Source organism: Scomber japonicus, chromosome 11 (assembly GCF_027409825.1).
Source record: "Scomber japonicus isolate fScoJap1 chromosome 11, fScoJap1.pri, whole genome shotgun sequence".
In the NCBI taxonomy this organism is placed as follows: Eukaryota; Metazoa; Chordata; class Actinopteri; order Scombriformes; family Scombridae; genus Scomber; species Scomber japonicus.
In genome coordinates, this window is record NC_070588.1 from 18959887 (window position 1) to 18975563 (window position 15677).

Consider the following 15677-nt stretch of genomic DNA (forward strand, 5'->3'; position numbering starts at 1 on the left):
AAAAAATATTTATTTTAGCACACCAAAACTTTCTCAGAGCCTAACTTCAAAGTCTAAAGGAGACTTTAAAGTGCCACCCATTAGAAATACAAATGATCCCTTACCTTGCAGTCTGTTAGTCAGTCAACCAGACAGTCCATAGTCTGTGTGACAGATGAATACAGAAATAAAGCCCAAGAAGAAATTTCTCTAAAAAACACTGGCTTGCCTCAGAAGCCTTCCTTTAGCTCCTACTTTCTGCCGGGGCTCTGCTGCTTCGTCTGTCTCACTGCTATCTCTGAAATTCTCCTCACACAGCCTCTTCTTCTCTAATCCTCTCTAAAGGAAGCCAAAACTACTCCAAATGGTTCAACCAGGCACCGACTTCTCAGGCTTTTTCCTTTTCCCTCTTTGTATTATTTTGTTGGCTGGAATCATTAACTTAGTCCCATGAGAACATAAGAGGTAAATAACCCCCCTCCTTCCTGTGGGAGGCTGTCAATCACATGTGATGATGAGGTGGTGAGGGGGTGCATTTAGTTGCACAGGAGGCACTCCTGATTGGTCACTGAGGAACAGAGGTGCCATGCATGACAAATGGGATGGATGGGCCTGTAGAGATGCTCAGCTGAGGTTACGTGCACATTTATATAAGACGTTTATAAGCTCGCTCATTTACATGTCATTTAAAAGAAGAAAAACATGGCAAATGTCTATTTCAGGCAGCTGAATTTATACAAATGTCATTTGTGTTAAACGCGACTAGCTAGGTAAAACATTAGGGTCAGTGTTAATAATCACAGAATGGTTAAATGACTATTTGGTACAGTCTGGACACTCAGTGGGGAGACTGGGAAGAAAGCATAAAGCTTCTGTTGCCATGGTGGTGTGGCAAGAGCAACGATGCATCTTGGCACTTGAACCAAATGCCACTCTAATCTTTTCTTTGGCAAACCTTCAGCTCCTCTCTTCACAGCTTGTTTGTCTCTCAGTCAAGCCTGCTGCTGTCTGTCACTCTCCAGTCCCCTCCAGCATTCCATGCCAATCTGAAGTCTGTTGCATTTTGTGAGGAAAATACATTTGTAAAGACACTGTTAGCAGGGCAAACGATATTTGTGAGGGGTCACACTGCTCCCACTGACCGCGACTAAACTCTTAGGCTGACAAGTAAAGAGAAACAATAGACAAATTAAGCACGGCATCCAGCGTGATTCCTTTGCTTGACTCTTTGCACACTTTGCCAACATGTTCATGGATTTGTAAACAGCACAGAACACATCTATTTCCTGTGTAGGAAACACAAATGCACAAACAGCACAACACTATATTCTCATGTCTCTTCTCAGATGTATGTCAGCTTGCCAGTAATTTACAATAGCTAGGAAATCAACATGAAAGTGTTATTGCCACTGCCCAAGGCCATATACCATGCTATATATCACTAAGTTGTCTGGGAAATAATGGTCTCACTTTTTCATACTCTCATTTCAATGCAATAAAATGCCATAAAACCCATGACATTTACATGGATAGTTGAGTCATGACGACATTTGAGGCCAGTGCTTTTTAAAGGTGAAAATGTGAGTTTGTTACTCCAGGGTCAATCCAAAGTCACATCCCTCTCTGAACTGTAATAAAAATGAAGTGGAAAAATGTCTGTTTCTGTTTTATCCATTCCAAAAGAACTTGTCTGGGGTGCAACTGTCCCCATCTCACCTGCTGGAAACCCGACCTAATGCCGGCAAACACACAGAATATCAGGGGTCTGAAAAATGTCCAATAATGTTCAAAATAATAAAAAACACTGTGTAAATCTAAACATGGACCAGCTCTGGCAAAGAAGAATTGTCTGCTCTCTTGAAGCCAATTGATAGGAGCTTGGATTGATCAGAGGTTAGGATGCAGATAAAAACAATGACATTTTTCATTATCATTTGTATAAGTGGCAATCAAGACACTGAAGTTCTTGGTCTTATCCTGGTAAAATTGCATCCAGAAAATATGTTGCATTATACTGTACATATATCCCCTTATCAATAAGTAACAGCACTGTCGAAATAATTATTCAAAACAAATGAATATTCATTTCCATTAAACAAGGCCATTTGCTGCCTGAAGCCATTCTCTCGGTACCAGTTGGCACATCAAGCTGTATTAATTGGGAAAAGACCTGCAAAGGGCCAGGAAAGCCCCCCTGAAGGAGCTGATAAGAAGTTGGCACAAAATGAGCTGTGAAATATGATGTTACATAAACTCTGATCCACATGGGTAAAACAGAAAGAGGATTTGTCAAAGGGAATGAAGCTAGCACACAAGCTACGTCATCATGTTGCAAGGTTATGTGTCACCTTGGTGCTTAGTTATTAGCAGGTGCAGACTCCTTTTGCACTGAACAAAGAGATCCTGAAAGGTATGTCTACATTATGAAGAACAAACAGTAGAAATATGTTCAGACTGGACAACCACACACTTCTGATTAGCAAAATGACAGTCACATAACTTCACCAGAATTGTGCACTTAAGCAAATCATTGTAACTTTTCCATTACCATCTGAGATTCAGCATCCCAAAATATAAGCATTTAGCCTGACTTACTGTATGTGCTATGGTCCAGGATGGTCTTCTAAAATGCATCAAGAAGAAGCAACTCCCACTGAAGGCTCAGCTCTCTATTTCAAAAGCACATGGATGAGACTAAACAAAACATACAGTAGCATCCTGGCTTGTCTCTTTCCACACTCCCTCCCTCATTTTCAGAGCTCCCCACCCTGCCACAGCCATATGCTCATGCAAGCGTAAAATGTGCCCAGGAAGCGTCACTTCCACTAGGTCATTTCATGGGTACTGTTTTCATTAATGCTTGGGCCCAGCAACCCGCCCCCCCCCTCCCAGTCCTCACTGGGGTTGTGCTCTTGCCCTAGGCCCCCACCCTCTCAGCAATAAGACAAAGAGGTACCAAATGGAGAGACAAAGGGGGGCGCATAAAACCTTGGGGACCACATTTTGATGAGTTTCCGACTGCACAACCAAGCACCGAACAGATGGGATCAGTCTCCAGGGTTCTGCTGCATCGTCGCATTTAATACACAGCTCTATACATCCTCACAATAAATGCTTTATTCTGCTGCTCACCAAACACTCATCAGATTGTGAGCCACACACATGTGAAGAGGGAAGATACAACAAAAACATCTTTATCATGACATGTTTGCCATTAAGCCCCCAGAAACTACAATAATTAAAGTCTGAGTGCACATGCCTAATTGAGTTAGCACATGTTTTGCCATTAAGACTGTCTTTTTCGAGTGAGAGCATTTATCTAAGCAGCAATACTAACTAGGCCAGTCCATAACAGCCACTCCTTATTTTGGCAATAAACAATAAGATGAAAGTGAAGGCTGCCCTCATCATGGCAAAGGTTCAAGATTTTAATTGCTTTCCTCCCCAGGGCATATGGACCATAACTAAGCAATGCACAATCAATCTGAACATCAACCAAATAAATGAGCATGTTACGACGAAGCCAATTAACACTTGCTGCAATTTATCTCTAATATTCAACAGAGGTGTTGCTTGATTCAATTTAAATGAGTATCCTACAGAAGATCAACCACTCTTAATTGTTACAGCTATTCTTCACGGTCATCATGGGTACAAACTGAAGTGTACAATATACACAACACATCAGACAGTGTCTATATGTCTTTAGTGCGTATTAATGATTAGCTGGCAGGCCATATAGGATAAATGTGTACATTGACCTGGAATTAATCCTGTTTTCTGAGCATATGCTATAGCTTTATTGATGCTGTGTTCATGGTTTTGTTAGCCCAACATTGTTAATCCAATATTTCTCTCTGACATACTTGCGAACAAATACAAACTGTGACGCTGACAGTTGTGATTAAATTTATCATAAAATAATCATACACATGTGAAGATAAATTGAGATACCACAAGGATTCCCTGGGTAACATAAAACTTAAGGAGTCATGCATAATTTACACTGTGATGTTTAATTTACTGTATAAAGATGTAGAACTGGTGTGCTTTCATGAAAAGATAAACTAGACAGAAAAAAGTGAAGGCCAAAGGAAGCATTCATTCATCATTCACCAAAAAAACAAAAAAAAACAGTCACTGAGGTGTCTGTCTGACTGGTTTTCATTGAAATGAAACATGTGACAGAGTTATGGAAAAGTAAGGTAATCGTTTATGTATTGTCCACACCACAACTTCATAGCCTGAAAGTCTTGGCTTTTATTTTTTCCTGAAAAAAAACAAAACAAGGATCCTTTTAAAAGGGTGCGGTGAGCGCCTGCTACATTCTTTGCTGCTTGGAGAAGTCTGTAATTGCTTCCAGCTTCTGAGGGATCCGCTGTAGGAAACTGGTGTCACGTCTTTATCAACAATCCTCCTTCCACAACACTAAACTTGTCTTATCAGAGATGGTACTAGAGAAGCACTCATCCACTTTTCCATCTACTCTGACCAAAATCAAGACCCAGATATATGGTCTTTTTTGACAAGCAGCAGCAACATTTTAATGGAAAAAAAAAGTTTTAAAAATTGCAATTTTTACTCAGAGGTTTAAGGCCGATACTATTTCTCTTTTTTGCAGCAAGAGAAACTGAGGCACTATACAGTACTCTCAGACCTCCTACACCAAGATTTGCTGGAGGAGGTCTGAACATCTGCTGTGGTGTGCCGTGTTCATGTGTCCAAAGAGACTGTCAGAGCCAAAGGCAGAAGCCAGCTGTTGGGATCTGGGTCGGCTGCATAGGGATGTTTCCAAAACACTATCTGCTCAGGATAAGCTACTTTTGACAGTGCTGTCACTGTTGTAGTTAGTGCTGATAACCATTTCTGTAAAAAAATCAAATCACATAGATGTAAAAGGTCATCTGAGTTTCAGATTCCCTGAAGGTTAAAAGATCAGTTTTCTGCTATTGCTAGGAACCTTGGCTTATTTTAATCTAACACAATATCCTCACATACACTGACAAGACAAAAAAACATTCTTCCAAGAAACTGGAGGACACATTCCTTAGTCTTGGCCTCTGCAGCACATTCTCCTGTGTTTAAAATGGATTAAACATTTGCTTCTCCTGCAGAGGGATCGTTGATAAAAGAATATCCTTCAGCTGCAGAGTGTGGTGAGTCCACACACGTACACACACACACACACACACACACACACACATGCAGGCACTCCATTTCCATTCACAGTTATTGGTTCTGACAGTGAGACTGAACTAGCAACGGCTCTCATCCTGTCACAACAACCAGGCCCAGAGAACTCACAGCTGTTGATGGAGTTGGCACTGCTGACCCCATGAAGATGGAAGTTGTGTTTATAAGGAAACTGAGCTATGTATTTAGATTTTAAAAATAGATTAATTAACTCACCAGCCATCCAAAGCACTCAGGGAAATAATAATATATTGAAAGAAACTGTCTTCCCTGGCCAATGTATAATTTGAAAAAGGATAGCTGAGTGAATCTAATTCAAGCACAAAAGACTGATACCAAGAAAGAGGAAAGAGTACTTTAGTTTCGGTCTTAAAAAAGGCAAAGAGGGGGTTTGAGACCAACAGCAGAACCAGATGCTAAGAGAAAGCACTGAAAACCAAAATGATTTCACCAGAGTTTTCCCCTCCACAGTCATTGCTGGGTTAGTTATTGGCACAATAATGAATTCTGTTATTTCTTAAAACAACAAAAGCATGGCTTGGATCTCACCAAAATAACAATGAGGAGGACATAGTGCAGGTCATTGAAAATCATGAAGAAGAAGTATCTTGTGAAAATACACAAAAGTGAAAATCTTGGACAAAGAAAGTATAGGAACAAATAGTTCCCTGTGCACAGGAAATGCTCTATTTTTTGCCAGTTCAACAATTTGCCAAGCAGTTGTTTTATGTGGAGGCTGATATCTCATATTCATCTGTCAGCAGATGTGATGTATATGTGCAAGCAAGGCTGAACTTGTTTTAAGGACAACATAGCTACAGTAGTTCCCCCTATAAATTAACTTTTTTTCTAACTTTACACAAACACTCATTTATATGTTATGCATAAAGTGCAAAGCTTCTTCCAAGCCTGGTTGTGCACTCCGGTGCATCAAGGGATGTGTGGATCTAAATGTTTATGTAGGCTGTGTACACTGCACTATGTTGATTTCCATAAATTAGCATCAAAGTATATCCATGTTATAAACAGAGAAAATATTTTTGAAGACGACTTCTACTGTGGTTGAAACTTCATTTGAGTTTATGCATTAGCATTTATGCCACAGTCACTTTTACTGACTCAATACAAAAGTTCTATGTGTACAGTAGCCTCAATCATCCCACTGAACAGCCTGGGATTGGCTTAACTACTCTCTTTAACTCGATAGAGATCAAATTTAAGACCTACCACTAATTACATGTTACTCCCTTAACCCAATGTCACTACCACAAATGTTTCTTTATCGGATCTTACCTGCTTCCCCATGGTTGTGGATGTAAATTTTCTCCCTGGTGAATACTAGGCTAATACTGAATGTAACTGGTACTTTCCCTGAGGTAAAAGAGACAGGAGACAGGAGGTTGAAGGTGTTTCGTCTGCCTGCACACTCCCCTTCATTGGGGTGTGTACACACACATACCTCACTGACACACGCTGCCTCTCATCTGCTCTACAGGTTTACACAAGAACATGGAAAGCTCCTGAGATGAATGCTTAACCCTTTCATGAGCTGGCATTGAATGATAATGTTACAGGAAAATGATCATAATCCCTGAAAATCAACCAATGATACAGGGATCTCACTTCTTGGCACCAGTATCATTGGCACAGGCAACGGGCAGTTAATAGGTATCCACATTTCATGCAGGACTACACTTGGACATCACAGACAGGTAAGGGGAAAAAGTGTGTTTAATGGTGGTCTTGGTAGTGATAGCTTGTAAGTCAGCATCAGATATAGTAATAGGAATAAAGGGCATTTCTTCATCGCCATGGGCAGCTCCATTGAGTTAGCAAGAAGAGAAAAATAAGGCTTGAGCTTAAGAATCCCCAGCAGCCAGCAGGCAGAAAGCTGCAAAGAACAAAATCTTGCTATTAAGAATGAGAGAATTGGTTTTCTCCACCCTAATGAGAATTCATCCTGTGAGATAGATGAGTCAGTCTGAAAACAGGATCCCACACTTGCAATAATGAGATCATATTTGAGGAATTGGGTGTGCATCCTTTAAGTGGAAAAAAGACAAGGTTACCAAAATTTCAGCTAGACCTAATTTTACCTTGAGAATTTGACCCATTTCAACTCTTCATAAAGGAAATTAATTATATAAATCAATTAATAATGAAACAGTTCTGAAAAGAACATTGTTAAATGGATGAAAATGGAAAGACAACTTTGATGTTTTTAAATCATTAGTAGTGGGGCACAACCTTTAAAACTTGTGTGGCGAGGGTCCAGCCAACCAAGAGCTGGGCCACACACTAGAAGCAAAAAGAAAATTTGATAATGATGATGACACTATCTAGAAAGAAACCACAGGGTCTTTATGCCCACATACTCTCTGTTAGATCTGAGACACAGCAGTTTAAATACAATGATGTAAAATTAGCTTGTGCATCATGCAACAGCTCTTGGGTAAACTCTCTACTTCTGCTAATTACAGTGGCTTGGTACAAACAGTGTTATAATCCGGTTAATTTTGAAAACAGAGGTCAGGCTACTATGTTGCCCTAAAAAGATATGAAAGAGGATAACCATACTTCATACAAAGTTCAAGTCAAGATCATCCGGATAAGAACTATTTTGTCTTAAAAAGTAACTTATAGCTCCAAGTGTAACAAGTGTAATATGAGGTGTGGTGTTCCCCAAGGCTCAATTCTTGTCCCTCTTTTATTTAACATTTACATGCTTCAATTAGGTCACATTATACAAACAATAACATCAACTATCATAACTATGCATACACATATATTTACCATGTTCTGTCACCAAATTAATAAAGTATCATAGTTTCTCTCTGCAAGGGCATTGAACAAATCAGTGATTGAATGTGCCTGAACTTTCTTCAGCTAGATGCAAACAAAACTTGAAGGTTGAGGGTTTGGACTCACTTTGACCCTGTTTCTGAAAACCAAAAAAGTCTTAAAAGTTGGTGTAATCCCAAAGTTAACTTTACCATCCACATCAGATCAATAATTAAATTTGCCATCTTCTACCATTTTAAAACATATCAAGAATCAGAGTTTTGATGCCCATGCAGCATTTAGACAAAGTAATCCATGCTTTCACTTCCAGCAGGTTAGATTACTCTAATGGTCTTTTCTCAGATCTCCCAAAAATGTTGCTGGAGTCCTAACAAAGACCAAGAAAACTGAACAGGTCATACCAGCTCTCAGGTTCTCTGCACTGTGTCAGAGAATAGAGTTTAAAGTACTATTGCGCATCTATAAATATCTGAATGACTTAGGACCAAAATACACATCTGGTCAGGTTGTCAGGCAGAAGACTGCTAACTAGCGCAAACCTAAACATGAAGAATGCAGCACTTAGCTACTATGCACCACAGAGCTGAAACAAACCAAAGGATATTAGACTTGCTTTGACTTTGTTAGAAACTGTTATCCACTGCCTTTCAATGTAATGTTAAATACTCCTCATTAACCATCTTGCCCCTACATCTTAACATATCCTGTATTTCTGATCATCTTACTTAGTATTTCTTTTAAGATTTTCTATTTATTTTCTTTTGTGTATTAAATGTTGTATGTTATTTTTCATTCTGAATGTTTTAATGCGTTATGTAAAGCAACTTGAATTACCTTTGTGCTTTCTTCACAGTATAGCCTCTTTTGTTCTTCGTGTGGTGTCCTTGACCATCACTTGAGAGATTTTCTGGATTCTTGCCATGTTATCGAGTAATATAGTCAGGATAAAGAGCCAGGGAAAAAAAACACTCATAGAAAGGTTAATGTATTGTCATCTTCACCCCAGTTTCAAAACAGTCCTACTGGTGGTGCTCATAGATTGGGTGTGTTACTATGAGGAAAACCTTAAACCTTGTGATAGTGGATGACAGAGCAGAGTAAACCATGCTGGTAACAATTGAGGCAAGTACTTATATGTACAAGACAGCTTATTACCTTATGCTGAAGACAGTTCATTAAGGAAACCAATCCTAAAATGGCACTGAAGACTAATTCAACATTATCTCAGTCTCAAACACTGACAAAGGATTTGTCTTGTTTGTACAGCTGTTTTGCTGAGGAGAGGATATAGTACTCACACTGGACAGCTGGATTTTCACTTTTGGATCATCTGTCTGATTATAATTATACCAGTGATGATGTTTTCCTGACTTTGTGCTTTTGAGACTGTTGTGTAGGCAAGTAACCAGAGATTACTAGGTGGAGTTGGCCAAGAAAAGTTGACGATGATGACTCATGGACAATATGCTTACACAACACAGGAGATCTTTCATTTAAGAAAATGGAGACTGTTAATCTGAGCGATCAAGACAGTCCATTAACAAAGCTGAAAAAACAGTGGAACTCAATGAAGTGGATATATTTGCTGCTTTCTCCCCAAGTCCCTCAAAAATTAGTTCTAAATCTAAATTCAGCCAGTTAATCTGATCTATCTCCTCATTCATTGCTGCCAGCTCCTGATTCTCATTACTTAACCTTCCTGTAAAAAAGTGGAAATTATGAGAGGTGCCAAGGTTGCTGGGCTGTAGTCCAAACTCCTCAAATTGAAACTTTTAGTCTGAAACAAACAACTTTCAATCTTGCTTCATCTTACCGAATGTCTGAAGGTTGGGGAGTAGTCATTGGAGCTTCACGATAATAACAAAATATTTTAAATGAATCTGGTGTCCACTCGTTGAACTGATTTGATCTGGCTTTGAAGTAGAAGTAGAGTACTTTCATCTAGAGTACCTAATTCTTACTGGCTCCATGAATAACAATCATGTCTAGCAGGACAGATCAACTAGATTTAAAGTCGCAGTTCCATTATTTTAACTCCATGAGCATTCATACAATCTAAATTACTGAAGGATAAAAATGGTTTACCGACTACAAATCAGGAAGCCCAGTTGAAAAAAAGTTTGAGGATAAGAGGGATCATAATCCTGTCAAGGGGGGATGATTTTATTATTCCTCTTAGGATAAAGGAGTTTGATTACCTCAGCAAATTTCCAGTAATGCTAACCGCAAATATCAACCTGAGCATACATGTGATCTGAATCTGATCTGAACATGTTTGGGTGTGCAGAGATTTGAAACATTTATTATCTATGTGAATTATCAAAACATCCACCACAGAGCATCAAAAGTATGTAGTCAAGAGTTTTATTATTAGGCTGATTCTTGTTGTGAAGAGCACAACAAATGTACTTCTGAAGAGACTGTTGGCACTTTGGCCTTCTGGAAACAAAAGCACAGAGAGAAAACTTCAGAAGGATCCCAGAGGCCACAGTGCCGTTCACCACTCACTTATAAATCTGAAGCATGTGCTTAATTCTAAATAAACTAATTTCATGCTTTTGCTCAGCAAATCAATTCATCAAAACACTTGGTGATTTTTTGATTATTTATACAAACCACTTGACACCGTGTAATGTTTATGCTATTCACCATTTTGCTCCAAGGTTTGGTCTTCTCTGTAAGAAACACTATCTGTTTTTCATTAATACACTGCCTTCATACTTGAACTCTTAGTGACATTGGAATGTCATTATCCATTAACTGCTGCTCAATAACAGGTTACACTTGATAAAGCTCATCCTGTTTGTTACATGTGGAATTAACATCATAAGACTTTAAAATTGGATTGTATTATGCACAAACATTTTTAAACACTTGGTTATGTTAAGTACTTTTTCAACGGCAAACTGCATAACTGATTTTAATTATTGTTTGCATTTTGTGTTGGTTTTGTGTTTTACAAATCTTAATAGGAAAAACTAGTAAAGCAGTAGTAAAGAAAAAATCATTAACCGCTTGGAATAAGTGGTTCCTCGTTTGTGTCTCTGCTGGTTTCTACAGGTGTTCAGGGGATTGCTATGTTTTCACAAACACTATACTATAGATAACCACCAAATTATACATAATGTATAACCTAGATATCAATAACCTACATATCAGTTCACCATATGTCTGTATAATATGTGTTTGTAGCGTGACAACTGTGGGATTAGTAGCAACACTGAGGAGCAAAAACATTAAACATCCTCTCCAAATTACCACGTTCAAATCCTTTCAATGTCATGAACTCTTTCTACCACATTAAAAATGGCAAGACACCTGGATATGCAAATATTTTTCATTTCAGAAGTTTAGCTGCTGAACACAAGATGTCTACTTTCGCTTAAAGTCACTTTATGTGTACTGGAGGCTTCAAATTTCCACATCATAATTGTGTGAGTTGAATATTAAACCATGACTGGTTCCAAAACCAGTTGTGATTTTCAATCAGTGCAGAAAGACTTTCCTCCTTCAGCAGATAAATGTGGAAACAGGCTTCCACTGTCAAACTCTGCACATTTATCATTGTGCACAGTGAAGCTCAAAAATCCAACTGTGGGAACAGGAAAAGTTTTTTTTACTGGAGGGGGGCTTTAGGTTTGAGGCAGCATATTATTGGAACCTGCTAAATCAGCATGGTTCTAAACACATATCTGGACCAAAGGGAATAAAGACTAAACCAAATTGCAAGAGGGACAAATCTGCCAGGAGGAAATTGGAGGACACAGCAGGGAGAAGGTTGGGAGAGAACTTCTACTGCTTCTGCTGCTTGCTGTCTTCTTCAGGACAATAGTGTGAAATCTTAAAGGTGCTGATTAAAGCCTTTCTTCTTTCATGGTTACACAGCCATTTTACCGTGTGTTTGCATTTCAAGTCTTAAAACGGTTTCGTTTTTGAAGTTGCTCTATGATAATTACCCAGGTTGATCCTCTGCTTAATTATTAACTGCCTGCATTTTCTTTGATGCATAAAAAAAGCATGATTATATGTTTGAAGCTTGATTTAACGCTGTGTCTCCTACAGCCTCTAAGGAGCAGCTTCTCCTGCAGTCACTGTACATAGAGGAATTACAAGGAATTTTAACGAACCTTGCCTAAATAACTTTAATATTGTCTAGTAATAACCACTTGTATGTTGTTACAAAAAAACTTTATATACACAAAATACAACTGAGAAAATTCACTGTCTTTGTTCCACATATTCACTTACACATCGTACAAATATGTCACAGTACACCCAGAACTAAAACATGAAATGATAAGAAATCAAATGTAATCAGTATGTATTAACAGCTGCCCTATAAAACAAGTTCGATAACAACAGGTTCTTGGGGAAAACATCTGGAGTGGATGTGGTTGTAGCTTATGTTGCATGGGAGTTGGCCACATAATTCTCTCTTTGTTGCGCAAGTTTGAAGGCTGAACAAAACGGCCTGTTGCAAACTGCCTTTTGGTGGCTGTCGTGGAGTGTGTTGCTAACACAATTTAAACAGTGAATCATTCACTGCCCAGCCTGCCAAAGAACTGACATATTAAGGTTGCCCAAACTTGATCCCCTGTGCACACAGTCTGCATCCCAACTGAACTGCTGTGCTGTATTATATGAACTTGAGAAAGAAACGTTTTTGGCAATATGCATACTAAAAGCCACAGTGCAGTGTATTTGGGATAGCATAACCACACGTGTCCCACACACATTCTGAACTCCCACATGAACACAGAACACAAACATGAATATGTCTTCCACCCTTTTCTGGGTATGTGGTCTGTGTTTCAAAAAGACTAATATTAATCAAACCTCTTCTCTGAGGTAGAACAGATGTGGGTGAATGAAATGAGATTTTGTGTTTTGCTGCATACCAACAGCTCGGCTTTTGCTTCACTGCTTCCCTTAGATTATAGAAAACAAGAGAGAGGTGAAAATATTTCTCCAGCCTGATAATTTTAATCACATATAAATAAATCGATTTGGAAAGGCTCAAATTAGAAATTAAAGAAATCTAACTAAAGAAAGAAACCTTACTTCAAACCCTTCCCTTCAAAAAAGAGGAGAGCGTTGCTCAGAATCTAAATCCAAATTACTTAAACTTGTCTTATCAGTGAAACTTGGTATCTAAAAACTTCCCATTTTGTTCATAAAGTGTTGAGCTGGACTAAACTGAGAGGCTTAATGCAATCACTGCTAATCCTTTAATCTTGAACTTTTTTCTCTTGAAATGCACTTCATTACCCAGTCATGACCATGACTCCTATAAGCCAATCATATTGACATTTGGGTCCTGTGTCACTCTTGCATTCACTGCTATAGACTATGGCACTGCATATTTTTTAGAATGATGGACATTGTGTTCATTAATGTATTAGCATGATGGGCATTCTACTCATTAATTACTGCCACATACTGCTAGTGTCATATACCAAAACCTTCTGGAATAAATCTTCAGACACAGTGGGATAATAAATCAGCACAAAACAGCTACTTGTCTCAACTTTTGAAGCTGAAAATTAATTCAGCACATTAACTTAATATTGATGCCAGAGTGATTGATGGCAAGACTTACTTAACTTAAAGGCACAATCACCGATTTTTTATTTTAAAGTTAAATTTCAAAACATCAACACTAAGCTCAGATGAAAATGTCTGATTTAGGCTCAGTCTTGGGTGCTGTAATAAAATCAGGGAGAAAATCTGCACTTAAGATATGTGAAGAGCACTTCAGTATGCAGCAGCATGTTAAGTAGTCACGTTGCTATCTGAAACTACTGAGTGGACTGAGGCTTTTGGTTTCAAAGTGTTATGTACCATAACCAACACCTTAATGAGCTCCGCTGCGCTGCCTTTTGGCTGTGCAGAGATTTGCGTATCAGTCTTAACCTTGAAACAACATGGCCAGGACTCTCTTGTTACTGGACATTCAGTCACATTTTGGTTGTGACCTTCCTCTATCCTCCCTGCAGCTGCTCCTGATGCCAGTAAGCGGACCCAGGCAGGATGGACCCCCTGTTGGGAACAGTTGCAGCTCTCTGCCAAAGGATCAACGCACATCCATCAGTGCTGTGAAGATAAGATGTGAAACTAAATACTTGATGTTGAACATTTGCTTAAAGGAGGCAGGTCTGAGGTCTCAAATGAAGAAATAAAGGCACAGCAAGCCTATTAGTGGTCAGAATACTGAATGGGATAGTGGGATGGCAGACTGCTCTGTGAAGAAACAAAAGACAAATGACTGTGGATTCTCTATAAAACACATCCAGACATCCTGTTCTGTCTCTTTGGTCTTAGTCAGTTGGCTCAAACAGAGGTGGAGTCAGATTTGGCCTAGAAAGCTTAACAACCAGTCTCAGTGTTGAGGAAATCCCCAATAGCTTTGCATAACAAGGAAAGAGTTCCGTTTCAAGGTGAGGAATTTTAATGTCAAACTTGAACTTATCAGCTACTTTAAAACTCAATTTTATAATCCAGTTTAATAAATAGTGAAATTTCAGTCATCTGAATCAAGTCCATTACTTTCATACTGTACTATTATCAAATAAACATTCCCACATTCTTATAAACTTTCTATAATCAATACCAGTTTTCAATGGCTTTCTTTCTGCATCATTGCATACTTTTGTTGAGTACTTCTTTCAATTGCAGTACTTTTAAAGTTTAGTTGTTGTTAAATGTGACCCTACTGTATGAGTATTGTCTCAGCTCAACTCAGAACTCTTGTTTTTGTTCACATAAAGCAAGATTAATGTTGGTAAAGCAAGGTAACAGTAACAATGAACTTTAAGAATACATATTAGCCACCATACAATTCACTAAATGAAAATGGGACTAATCCAGCTATTCAATGTTCAAGGTTTACAGTTTGAGGAAACAAGGACATGTCCAACCATTTCCTTATCTTATGCTGCCCTCTCGTGGCCAAACCAGGTAACTGTTTCATTGTTTTCTGAACTACAGATGAGAAATGAACATGCACTAGGCAGCAGAATCTGTACTGCCCAACTACAATTGGGCAACCATCTGATTTTCACTTCATGCTGATTAATGAATGAATTCTTAAGTGAAAGGGTCTGGTTCTATTATTATATTGCACCAGAACACACTCATAGGAATTTAATATGCACACTGCTGGCTTTTCCAATAATCCTAAATAATTTCTTAATTTGCTGGTAATATACTTAACTTCTATTATTATTAGAATCACATGTAATAGCTACAGAACACCTTGTAAAAGTCAGTGTTGGTGTACTTAGTAGTAATTAATGTTATGGTAAATGTATATAAAGGAAATACAAGCATAGACAGAACCTAGCAGCCGCAACCACCCAGTAAGATACAATAGAAACACACAGAGACCCTAATAACTCTTCATTCTATTGCTTATACAACTACAATTAACTTATACTTATAAATACACTTTACTTTCTTTGATGTAATGTAGCACACATACAGTATTTTTATGTTATGTTATAACATTTTGTCTATAGTCCCCTGTTTTAAACTCAAGGTACTGAATTTCAGATCGATATTGAATTTTATTTGAATTAAAGATACAATTAAACTGCATGGCTTATACCACTATGCATATAAGTACAACTTTGCAGCTCAACTAACTTTTTGTTTCAGCTTAGATTCAGAGAGATTCAGCCACACCATAGAACTGATCCAATACT